Raw genomic sequence first — 12,590 nt, forward strand, 5'->3', positions numbered from 1 at the left:
GGGATTTGGTGCTTTTAAAGATGTCACATTGGAAAGGTGTCATCCGATTTCAAAAGTCGGGAAGCTGGCAGCAGATTTATTGGTCCCTTCAGGATTTCTTCCTTGGAGGGAAATGTTGAACACCGTCTGGATTTTCCTGATGAGCTCAGCCGGATCTACAAAACCTTCCGTGTGTCTCAGCTTCGGAAGTGTGTCGCCGATTAGCTCGAAGTTGTTCATTTGGATTACATTCAGGTTGATGATCGTCTAAATTATGTGAAGAGATCAGTGACGATCTTGGATTGAAAGACGAACACTCTTTGCAACAAAGGAGTATCACTACACAAGGTCCAGTGGCATCATCAGAAGGATTTCGAATGGAAGTGGGAGCCTGAGGCGGCGATGCGAGAGCACTACCTTAATTTATTTGCAACAACAGACTTTGAGGACGAAGTCTAGTTCAAGTGGGGGAGAGATGTAACATCTTGATTTCCAAGTATTTTAAAATTTTACAATTGATTTGAGTTTGGTTTTAAAATTTAGTCCCAAGCGGTATTTTCGTAATTTTTGCGTAGGACTCTCGTACGTTGGGCGTACGTGGCGAGGGTGCAAACCCTAAATTTTATGGTTTGGACCCTATTTAAGCATCATTAAAGACCAGACCCTCATTTATCTTCAGCCTCCATCCCTATCTCGAAACCCTAAAGTAAGTGAGTGAGTTTTGAAGCGTGATGAGCCTTTTTAGTGCCATTCTAGTGCTCTTAGTGGTGAAGGAGGAACCTAGAAGTTGTGGTGTTTCACTCAAGGCTTTGGATCCTAGAACTACTCTGTCTTGTTCATCTTCTGGAGGTATAAAGCTACGAATTGATGACTACCCTATCTCGAAACCCTAAAGTAAGTGAGTGAGTTTTGAAGCGTGATGAGCCTTTTTAGTGCCATTCTAGTGCTGTTAGTGGTGAAGGAGGAACCTAGAAGTTGTGGTGTTTCACTCAAGGCTTTGGATCCTACAACTACTCTGTCTTGTTCATCTTCTGGAGGTATAAAGCTACGACTTGATGACTATTTCATTAAGATGTAGTTTAGTTAAAAGTTAGCACCTTTTTGTACCAAGTATTGATTCTTATGAGTATGGAGTACTCCAAGATGTTTGAGTTGTCATTTCAGATGTTATAGGGTGTGTTAGGTCATAAAAATATGATCTTGGACATTAGCTCCTTCACATGCATGATCTAGATTGTCTTAATGGGTCAAGAGACTAGGGTCTTTTTAGCCATGAAAACCCATAAAGTTGGAAACTTTATGGTTCCGAACACTTGTTAGGGTCTAGATCTAGATTTTGGACGTAAGGGCTTAAGGATTTAGCACTTAATGGATTGGGTAGGTGGCAGCCACGAACGTTGGGCATAACAACGGGTAGACTGCACGATCAGGGTCAGCCCTTCGACATTTTGTCAAGCAAGTAGTATTACCGATTTCTAGATTATTAAGTTATTCAGAATTCTCGGTCGTGCTTTTGGAAGTAAGTAGTGATTTAAGATTATAATGGAGCATTGGTAGATTGTCCATGGTGATGCATAAAGAAAATTTTGGAATAAATGCTCATGAGTACTTTAAATGGAGATTTTAAGGTATTGGAGTAACCCACACTTAGAGATTACTTCATGGATTCTATTACAAGTAATTCTAAGATGGTAATATCATATATACGTCAAACGGAGATGCTTGGGATTCTCTCCTACAATCTGTTTTGTTTTGGTTTCCCCCAAACATTGTTCGTAAATGGCAATTATAAAGGGTTTCAGTAGATATGACATGCGCAATAGGCAGAATCTTTTAAGTCGAAGTTTGTTTGTTCGCTTCTCCCTCAAAAAATAAAAACAGATATCATTGTTCCCATCGATGATTTGATTTTGACATTAAAATACATGGTCGTGCTCATACTTATTTGATGGATAAATTATCCAGTTTTCTTTTGATTGATACAAATTAGTATCGGGAAACAAAATCTTGAACATTTGAGATTGAATGTATCAATGTCTCATTTTCATATACATATCTCGAAGAACAAAGGAACATTTGATTACATATCTAAGGGATATATCACAATTATATGTTTTGAGTATGACAAATACATTTGACTAGATCCTCTCTACTCATTACTATTAAATAATAGACCATATTGTCTTGGTCACTTGTGCAAGTTGAGGTCTTAGAAAATGGTGCCTATTGTTACAACAATTAGTACAAGCGGATTGATATGTAAGTTATTAGTACATAATGTTATAAGATGCAAGTTTAGGTATACACATAACCGTTATTACCCTTTGAGGGATGAATCACCTGATAATAAAAAGAAAATATAAAAAGACAAGTTTACTTTTATGTAAAACCCATTAAAAAGTTGTTATAAACATGTAGTAGTTGTAATATATCTTAAAAACTATGAATAAAATGAATATATAAAAAAAGAAATTGAATTAGTAAAAAAAATCAATTTCTTAAACAAATTTCTTAAAAAACCAGTTTCTTAAAAATGTAAAAACAAACTTGTAGAAGCAAGTTGTGGCATATTTGTAAACAAAGTTACGGCCAAAGTAATATTGAAAATAAAAACATTGGCAATCTTGTAAAGAAAAGGTATCCTCTAAACAAACAAACCTGCAATAATGAGTCATTGTGACAAAGAAGAAATAAAACATTGGCTTTTCTTACTTCTACAAATAATAAAATGTTAACATGTAACTTTTATATATTTAAAATATTTGGCAACCCATTTAGTTTTGGTAATAGCCATTTATTTTGTTTTGCAACCATATGATTGCAAACATCGCACACGCACATAGAGGCTCACACGCACACAGTCAGATTCAATTCGGGATGGAGGGAACAACAAGAAATAATGATAACTGGATTCTATAACAAACGACAAACCTTCAAAATCCTTAATTCATAGCTATCATTTGTAGTTTAATACTCATGGATTTTAGTAATTGCTGCTCTAGAAATGCATTTAGAAAATTTCATTAAACCCAATCACTTACTAAGAAACACGTTGTGTTAAAGCTAATAATATGCGTGAAGCATAAATCATTGAGAAAGATTGCTAACCAACTGCAACTGAATATGCTAATGTACATAAAAGATCACATGATGAAACGTTTACCAGCAATAGCAATGTGTTAGATCTACTATTTTGGTGTCAAGTAGCCCTTGGAGTTCCCCCAAACACTTCAGTAGGAAATCATTAATAAAGCATCCCAATGAAGTGTTCGGAGGATCTCTGAGGGACACTTGGCTTTTCCTACATCTGTATTTGCTTGAAGTTGATTGCTTTGTTTAGAAAATAAACGTGCCAGAATTACTTGGTATATATAGAGGGAGAGGGAGTAGAGGTTATTTTCTGATCGATGAACATGGATACATCAGCAGCATGAACATGGTTGCCATCGTGTCTCTATTAGGAGATATATTTTCCCATAATCCCAATTTTCACATAAAGGGAAATATATGAGAGTGACGAGTTATGCTGGGGACCAGGTGAACATGGGTATCATATTCTCATTTGATCATCTATCCCATATACATGACCACATTCAATCTCTGACCTACAATATATAACATATTAGCATAAGATTTGATAATGGGAAAGAGATGTATATTGATTATTCATTCAAAACTAGAATTGAATCGAATATACCATGACTGCAATATCATGTAAAGAAATGATGCATGCTGATTTATATATAAGGTTACAGACACGGCAAGAGGCAGGACATGCAAAATTCTGCTCTGATTGAACTTTTTGTGAAAGATTTCCTATTGCAGGTCCACTAGTCTGATTCTCTTCTTACTCTCATAAGCTCCCTCGATTGTAACCCCACTATCTGTTTCAAGTTTCAACCATTACCCTCCAATTATGTTCAAATGTGTATAAACTATAAAAGGCGTTGAAAGATTCTCACATCCACATATTCACCCTACACCTATCACCATATATTTGGAAGACTGCATCTGATTGTGCACCTGCCTTTTCTTCTGATTTTTATTCGTGTGTATTCTGCACCCTGTAATTTACCAGCTAGCTTCCAATCTTTTTGTGTTTATAAATCTGCGGTTCTAGAAAAAAGTTGTAGAGAGAATGAAGAGCAACTTACCAAGTAAATAAAGATCCAGTTGAAAAAAATTGATTTATCAATCCCCCTCTATTCTTTCCAATTGATAACTATAGTTACTGTTGGTGATAATGAAAAGCATTGACGATGGAGTAGACTTTGAAATATAAGGGAAAGGATGCAGCAACCATTTGATCAAGGAGAGGTTTTCGGATTGCGTTGGAGGAACGATTTCTGTTTACATATGTTGAATAACAATAAACTAGTTAACGATTTATTTTAGGTTTAAAACACAAACAGGTAATAAGCCGATTTAAATGAAAGAAAATTCACAAAAAATAACGACTATAAAGAACAATTAGAAAAAGAATTAAAAACACAGTTTCTTAAATTTTTTTATTTAAAATCATTTTTTTAAATAATGTAAAACTATATTGCAAAAATAAGGTGCAAATTTGTAAAAACAAATCCGAAGCTAATTCATAATTTTTTTTTTTAAATCCGGTGCCGAACTTGCTATAGCCCATCACACAGTAAACAATTTCGATTAAAATCATCGTCGGGGGAGGTGGGGGGGTATTTCTGATGGTTTCTGTGAGGACGAGCTCATGAAGTCAAGGTGGATAGATGATGAGGGTTGGTTTAGGGTACGACAAAATACAATGAATTTGAAGCCAACATCGGGAAGGGTCATTGAAACTTAATCATCAGCAAGTAAGTTCTCATGTTCTTGTTCAGCGTATGCTAGAATAAAATAAATTCTAGGAGAAATTGAGATGATAAGAACATCATCCTCGTCATTACAGCCAGATAGATCGATTGAGAGGGAAGTAAAAGGTAGGAGATGGCGATTTCCATCTACTAACACCTCATAGATTGATGTTTAAGCTAACTTTATTCAAATAGCGCGTGGAGGAATCTAATGTTTAATTTTAAGGTATGAGTTATTCCCATTTGTATTGAACTTAGGTTTGAAGCGTGTAGTGGAAATAAAAATCCGTTTCGTGTTCATTTTAGGGACAGAGTTTTGTTTTTAACCATTTGTAGATAATTTATGTGGTTGCAAACTCCGATCTATCACCCACTTGATAGATTTGGTGTGTTTGGGTGAAAAACATAATTATGACCTATGTTTCCAATTGGGGGGTTACGTGTGTTGGATTGCCACCCCAGATGGCGAGAGCAAGCGAAGGATTTAGATGCTCAAAGATACGCTTCCGACTTATGTATTAGATTTTGGAGGGAGTTGGAAAACTTACCTTCCACTGGCTGAGTTCTCCTACAAAAGCAGTTATCATGTCGGTACTCAAGTACCGGCCATCGTTTAAGATGTTATATGGAAGGAGGTGCAATACCCGGTTTGCACGGGGGAGGTCGGGCATCGGGTCATGGGTGTACTGAGGTGGTACTCAAGACCATTGAATGGATTCAGTAGGTGCATGACATGTTGCGAGTCCCATAAAGCCGATAGGAGAGTTACGCAGTTCAGGGACGTTCGGACCTTGTGTTTCAGGAGGGGGATTTGGTGCTTTTAAAGATGTCACATTGGAAAGGTGTCATCCGATTTCAAAAGTCGGGAAGCTGTCAGCAGATTTATTGGTCCCTTCAGGATTTCTTCCCTGGTGGGAAATGTTGAACACCGTCTGGAATTTCTTGATGAGCTCAGCCTGATCTACAAAACCGTCCGTGTGTCTCAGCTTCGGAAGTGTGTCGCCGATTAGCTCGAAGTTGTTCATTTGGATTACATTCAGGTTGATGATCGTCTAAATTATGTGAAGAGATCAGTGACGATCTTGGATTGAAAGACGAACACTCTTTGCAACAAAGGAGTATCACTACACAAGGTCCAGTGGCATCGTCAGAAGGATTTCGAATGGAAGTGGGAGCCTGAGGCGGCGATGCGAGAGCACTACCTTAATTTATTTGCAACAACAGACTTTGAGGACGAAGTCTAGTTCAAGTGGGGGAGAGATGTAACATCTTGATTTCCAAGTATTTTAAAATTTTACAATTGATTTGAGTTTGGTTTTAAAATTTAGTCCCAAGCGGTATTTTCGTAATTTTTGCGTAGGACTCTCGTACGTTGGGCGTACGTGGCAAGGGTGCAAACCATAAATTTTATGGTTTGGACCCTATTTAAGCATCATTAAAGACCAGACCCTCATTTATCTTCAGCCTCCATCCCTATCTCGAAACCCTAAAGTAAGTGAGTGAGTTTTGAAGCGTGATGAGCCTTTTTAGTGCCATTCTAGTGCTCTTAGTGGTGAAGGAGGAACCTAGAAGCTGTGGTGTTTCACTCAAGGCTTTGGATCCTAGAACTACTCTGTCTTGTTCATCTTCTGGAGATATAAAGCTACGAATTGATGACTACCCTATCTCGAAACCCTAAAGTAAGTGAGTGAGTTTTGAAGCGTGATGAGCCTTTTTAGTGCCATTCTAGTGCTGTTAGTGGTGAAGGAGGAACCTAGAAGTTGTGGTGTTTCACTCAAGGCTTTGGATCCTACAACTACTCTGTCTTGTTCATCTTCTGGAGGTATAAAGCTACGACTTGATGACTATTTCATTAAGATGTAGTTTAGTTAAAAGTTAGCACCTTTTTGTACCAAGTATTGATTCTTATGAGTATGGAGTACTCCAAGATGTTTTAGTTGTCATTTCAGATGTTATATGGTGTGTTAGGTCATAAAAATATGATCTTGGACATTAGCTCCTTCACATGCATGATCTAGATTGTCTTTATGGGTCAAGAGACTAGGGTCTTTTTAGCCATGAAAACCCATAAAGTTGGAAACTTTATGGTTCCGAACACTTGTTAGGGTCTAGATCTAGATTTTGGACGTAAGTGCTTAAGGATTTAGCACTTAATGGATTGGGTAGGTGGCCGCCACGAACGTTGGGCATAACAACGGGTAGACTGCACGATCAGGGTCAGCCCTTCGACATTTTGTCAAGCAAGTAGTATTACCGATTTCTAGATTATTAAGTTATTTAGAATTCTCGGTCGTGCTTTTGGAAGTAAGTAGTGATTTAAGATTATAATGGAGCATTGGTAGATTGTCCATGGTGATGCATAAAGAAAATTTTGGAATAAATGCTCATGAGTACTTTAAATGGAGATTTTAAGGTATTGGAGTAACCCACACTTAGAGATTACTTCATGGATTCTATTACAAGTAATTCTAAGATGGTAATATCATATATACGTCAAACGGAGATGCTTGGGATTCTCTCCTACAATCTGTTTTGTTTTGGTTTCCCCCAAACATTGTTCGTAAATGGCAATTATAAAGGGTTTCAGTAGATATGACATGCGCAATAGGCAGAATCTTTTAAGTCGAAGTTTGTTTGTTCGCTTCTCCCTCAAAAAATAAAAACAGATATCATTGTTCCCATCGATGATTTGATTTTGACATTAAAATACATGGTCGTGCTCATACTAAATTGATGGATAAATTATGCAGTTTTCTTTTGATTGATACAAATTAGTATCGGGAAACAAAATCTTGAACATTTGAGATTGAATGTATCAATGTCTCATTTTCATATACATATCTCGAAGAACAAAGGAACATTTGATTACATATCTAAGGGATATATCACAATTATATGTTTTGAGTATGACAAATACATTTGACTAGATTCTCTCTACTCATTACTATTAAATATTAGACCATATAGTCCTGGTGACTTGTGCAAGTTGAGGTCTTAGAAAATGGTGCCTAGAGTTACAACAATTAGTACAAGCGGATTGATATGTAAGTTATTAGTACATAATGTTATAAGATGCAAGTTTGGGTATATACATAACCGTTATTACCCTTTGAGGGATGAATCACCTGATAATAAAAAGAAAATATAAAAAGACAAGTTTAGTTTTATGTAAAACCCATTAAAAAGTTGTTATAAACATGTAGTAGTTGTAATATATCTTAAAAACTATGAATAAAATGAATATATAAAAAATGAAATTGAATTAGAAAAAAAAAATCAATTTTTTAAACAAATTTCTTAGAAAACCAGTTTCTTAAAAATGTAAAAACAAACTTGTAGAAACAAGTTGTGGCATATTTGTAAACAAAGTTACGGCCAAAGTAATATTGAAAATAAAAACATTGGCAATCTTGTAAAGAAAAGGTATCCTCTAAACAAACAAACCTGCAATAATGAGTCATTGTGACAAAGAAGAAATAAAACATTGGCTTTTCTTACTTCTACAAATAATAAAATGTTAACATGTAACTTTTATATATTTAAAATATTTGGCAACCCATTTAGTTTTGGTAATAGCCATTTATTTTGTTTTGCAACCATATGATTGCAAACATCGCACACGCACATAGAGGCTCACACGCACACAGTCAGATTCAATTCGGGATGGAGGGAACAACAAGAAATAATGATAACTGGATTCTATAACAAACGACAAACCTTCAAAATCCTTAATTCATAGCTATCATTTGTAGTTTAATACTCATGGATTTTAGTAATTGCTGCTCTAGAAATGCATTTAGAAAATTTCATTAAACCCAATCACTTACTAAGAAACACCTTGTGTTAAAGCTAATAATATGCGTGAAGCATAAATCATTGAGAAAGATTGCTAACCAACTGCAACTGAATATGCTAATGTACATAAAAGATCACATGATGAAACGTTTACCAGCAATAGCAATGTGTTAGATCTACTATTTTGGTGTCAAGTAGCCCTTGGAGTTCCCCCAAACACTTCAGTAGGAAATCATTAATAAAGCATCCCAATGAAGTGTTCGGAGGATCTCTGAGGGACACTTGGCTTTTCCTACATCTGTATTTGCTTGAAGTTGATTGCTTTGTTTAGAAAATAAACGTGCCAGAATTACTTGGTATATATAGAGGGAGAGGGAGTAGAGGTTATTTTCTGATCGATGAACATGGATACATCAGCAGCATGAACATGGTTGCCATCGTGTCTCTATTAGGAGATATATTTTCCCATAATCCCAATTTTCACATAAAGGGAAATATATGAGAGTGACGAGTTATGCTGGGGACCAGGTGAACATGGGTATCATATTCTCATTTGATAATCTATCCCATATACATGACCACATTCAATCTCTGACCTACAATATATAACATATTAGCATAAGATTTGATAATGGGAAAGAGATGTATATTGATTATTCATTCAAAACTAGAATTGAATCGAATATACCATGACTGCAATATCATGTAAAGAAATGATGCATGCTGATTTATATATAAGGTTACAGACACGGCAAGAGGCAGGACATGCAAAATTCTGCTCTAATTGAACTTTTTGTGAAAGATTTCCTATTGCAGGTCCACTAGTCTGATTCTCTTCTTACTCTCATAAGCTCCCTCGATTGTAACCCCACTATCTGTTTCAAGTTTCAACCATTACCCTCCAATTATGTTCAAATGTGTATAAACTATAAAAGGCGTTGAAAGATTCTCACATCCACATATTCACCCTACACCTATCACCATATATTTGGAAGACTGCATCTGATTGTGCACCTGCCTTTTCTTCTGATTTTTATTCGTGTGTATTCTGCACCCTGTAATTTACCAGCTAGCTTCCAATCTTTTTGTGTTTATAAATCTGCGGTTCTAGAAAAAAGTTGTAGAGAGAATGAAGAGCAACTTACCAAGTAAATAAAGATCCAGTTGAAAAAAATTGATTTATCAATCCCCCTCTATTCTTTCCAATTGATAACTATAGTTACTGTTGGTGATAATGAAAAGCATTGACGATGGAGTAGACTTTGAAATATAAGGGAAAGGATGCAGCAACCATTTGATCAAGGAGAGGTTTTCGGATTGCGTTGGAGGAACGATTTCTGTTTACATATGTTGAATAACAATAAACTAGTTAACGATTTATTTTAGGTTTAAAACACAAACAGGTAATAAGCCGATTTAAATGAAAGAAAATTCACAAAAAATAACGACTATAAAGAACAATTAGAAAAAGAATTAAAAACACAGTTTCTTAAATTTTTTTATTTAAAATCATTTTTTTAAATAATGTAAAACTATATTGCAAAAATAAGGTGCAAATTTGTAAAAACAAATCCGAAGCTAATTCATAATTTTTTTTTTTTTAAATCCGGTGCCGAACTTGCTATAGCCCATCACACAGTAAACAATTTCGATTAAAATCATCGTCGGGGGAGGTGGGGGGGTATTTCTGATGGTTTCTGTGAGGACGAGCTCATGAAGTCAAGGTGGATAGATGATGAGGGTTGGTTTAGGGTACGACAAAATACAATGAATTTGAAGCCAACATCGGGAAGGGTCATTGAAACTTAATCATCAGCAAGTAAGTTCTCATGTTCTTGTTCAGCGTATGCTAGAATAAAATAAATTCTAGGAGAAATTGAGATGATAAGAACATCATCCTCGTCATTACAGCCAGATAGATCGATTGAGAGGGAAGTAAAAGGTAGGAGATGGCGATTTCCATCTACTAACACCTCATAGATTGATGTTTAAGCTAACTTTATTCAAATAGTGCATGGAGGAATCTAATGTTTAATTTTAAGGTATGAGTTATTCCCATTTGTATTGAACTTAGGTTTGAAGCGTGTAGTGGAAATAAAAATCCGTTTCGTGTTCATTTTAGGGACAAAGTTTTGTTTTTAACCATTTGTAGATAATTTATGTGGTTGCAAACTCCGATCTATCACCCACTTGATAGATTTGGTGTGTTTGGGTGAAAAACATAATTATGACCTATGTTTCCAATTGGGGGTTACGTGTGTTGGATTGCCACCCCAGATGGCGAGAGCAAGCGAACGATTTAGATGCTCAAAGATACGCTTCCGACTTATGTATTAGATTTTGGAGGGAGTTGGAATACTTACCTTCCACTGGCTGAGTTCTCCTACAAAAGCAGTTATCATGTCGGTACTCAAGTACCGGCCATCGTTTAAGATGTTATATGGAAGGAGGTGCAATACCCGGTTTGCACGGGGGAGGTCGGGCGTCGGGTCATGGGTGTACTGAGGTGGTACTCAAGACCATTGAATGGATTCAGTAGGTGCATGACATGTTGCGAGTCCCCTAAAGCCGATAGGAGAGTTACGCAGTTCAGGGACGTTCGGACCTTGTGTTTCAGGAGGGGGATTTGGTGCTTTTAAAGATGTCACATTGGAAAGGTGTCATCCGATTTCAAAAGTCAGGAAGCTGGCAGCAGATTTATTGGTCCCTTCAGGATTTCTTCCTTGGTGGGAAATGTTGAACACCGTCTGGATTTTCCTGATGAGCTCAGCCGGATCTACAAAACCTTCCGTGTGTCTCAGCTTCGGAAGTGTGTCGCCGATTAGCTCGAAGTTGTTCATTTGGATTACATTCAGGTTGATGATCGTCTAAATTATGTGAAGAGATCAGTGACGATCTTGGATTGAAAGACGAACACTCTTTGCAACAAAGGAGTATCACTACACAAGGTCCAGTGGCATCATCAGAAGGATTTCGAATGGAAGTGGGAGCCTGAGGCGGCGATGCGAGAGCACTACCTTAATTTATTTGCAACTACAGACTTTGAGGACGAAGTCTAGTTCAAGTGGGGGAGAGATGTAACATCTTGATTTCCAAGTATTTTAAAATTTTACAATTGATTTGAGTTTGGTTTTAAAATTTAGTCCCAAGCGGTATTTTCGTAATTTTTGCGTAGGACTCTCGTACGTTGGGCGTACGTGGCGAGGGTGCAAACCCTAAATTTTATGGTTTGGACCCTATTTAAGCATCATTAAAGACCAGACCCTCATTTATCTTCAGCCTCCATCCCTATCTCGAAACCCTAAAGTAAGTGAGTTTTGAAGCGTGATGAGCCTTTTTAGTGCCATTCTAGTGCTCTTAGTGGTGAAGGAGGAACCTAGAAGTTGTGGTGTTTCACTCAAGGCTTTGGATCCTAGAACTACTCTGTCTTGTTCATCTTCTGGAGGTATAAAGCTACGAATTGATGACTACCCTATCTCGAAACCCTAAAGTAAGTGAGTGAGTTTTGAAGCGTGATGAGCCTTTTTAGTGCCATTCTAGTGCTGTTAGTGGTGAAGGAGGAACCTAGAAGTTGTGGTGTTTCACTCAAGGCTTTGGATCCTACAACTACTCTGTCTTGTTCATCTTCTGGAGGTATAAAGCTACGACTTGATGACTATTTCATTAAGATGTAGTTTAGTTAAAAGTTAGCACCTTTTTGTACCAAGTATTGATTCTTATGAGTATGGAGTACTCCAAGATGTTTGAGTTGTCATTTCAGATGTTATAGGGTGTGTTAGGTCATAAAAATATGATCTTGGACATTAGCTCCTTCACATGCATGATCTAGATTGTCTTAATGGGTCAAGAGACTAGGGTCTTTTTAGCCATGAAAACCCATAGAGTTGGAAACTTTATGGTTCTGAACACTTGTTAGGGTCTAGATCTAGATTTTGGACGTAAGTGCTTAAGGATTTAGCACTTAATGGATTGGGTAGGTGGCAGCCACGAACG

The sequence above is a fragment of the Lactuca sativa genome, chromosome 4 (assembly GCF_002870075.4).
Source record: "Lactuca sativa cultivar Salinas chromosome 4, Lsat_Salinas_v11, whole genome shotgun sequence".
NCBI lineage: Eukaryota > Viridiplantae > Streptophyta > Magnoliopsida > Asterales > Asteraceae > Lactuca > Lactuca sativa.